This window comes from Pteropus alecto, unplaced genomic scaffold, assembly GCF_000325575.1.
Source record: "Pteropus alecto unplaced genomic scaffold, ASM32557v1 scaffold146, whole genome shotgun sequence".
Taxonomy (NCBI): Eukaryota; Metazoa; Chordata; class Mammalia; order Chiroptera; family Pteropodidae; genus Pteropus; species Pteropus alecto.
In genome coordinates this window covers 231323-232459 of record NW_006442107.1, presented here as the reverse complement: position 1 = coordinate 232459, position 1137 = coordinate 231323, and positions in this window count along the sequence as shown.

Below are 1137 nucleotides of genomic sequence, written 5' to 3'. Positions count from 1 at the left end.
TTTCATTTTCTCTTTAAATCATTTTGATTTTGAAGTCATATTTTAAATGTGTTATCTCTATTTCTCTATTTTAAGTTTAATAAATTAGTTTTCTGCTATTTTTCACAGTAATCTTATAAAGACACTCTATTAATAATTCAATAAACATTTACTTGTGCTTGCTATCTGCCTAAATACTGGAGAATATTCAGAAAAGTAAAATAATATAAATAGTAAGAAACCTACAAATTTGAATTCTGTTATTTAGAAATCTTGGTAATTGACAGATTTAAAATAGTGTTATGGTACTTAAAACTCACTGCAGTCCCACTGAATCAGAATCATCGAGGATGGGCTATAAATCTATATTTTTCAAAAAGCGTGCAGACAGAGTTGATAACCACACGTTGAAGCATTAAACCCAGAAGGCATCGTGAGTTGTTACATCTTTTGGATGATGTTAATGAGGTTGATAGAAATCAGGAAGTATGTTTTTAAGCATTAACAAATATCAATGCCATTTGTTGGTGTTAATTTGACCTGTAAACAAAAGGTGGCTGTGCAGTGTATAGACACATGAGCATGTGGTTGGGAGTCGGGGGGAAATGCTTTTCTTATCCAAAAGAAAAAAAAAATATATTTTCAAGCAATTTAAACAAATATTTAAATAGCCATGATGCTAATTAGAGATAATTTTCAACATTCTTTTAAGTCACTTCTACAGAGATACTTTCCCCCATTTTGTTAGCTTACTGTAATTATATGCAACTAATGTAATAAAACTTGATTAAAACCCTTTAATTCTATTCATTTTTTTGTGATACTTTGTATTATTTATTAAATGTATCACTGACTGGACTCTTCTCTCTTCTTAAAGAAGACACAGTTTTTACTATTTTCCAGTTCCACATCTCTGCAGTGACCTGGCTTCTGTTTAACCAGTATGTGTACCTGGCAACTAGTGGGTAAATATTTATTCCATAAATAAAAACAATAACAATTATAATAATTTATTACTAAACTGAAGTTTTTAGAATTGGAATTATACTGTTAAATCATCTTCGAATATATTTTTTATGTTAACTTATTCTAGTTAGTATTTTTCTAAATTTTTTTTTACTTGAGTACAATATATGTACAGAGGATGCTCAGATCATA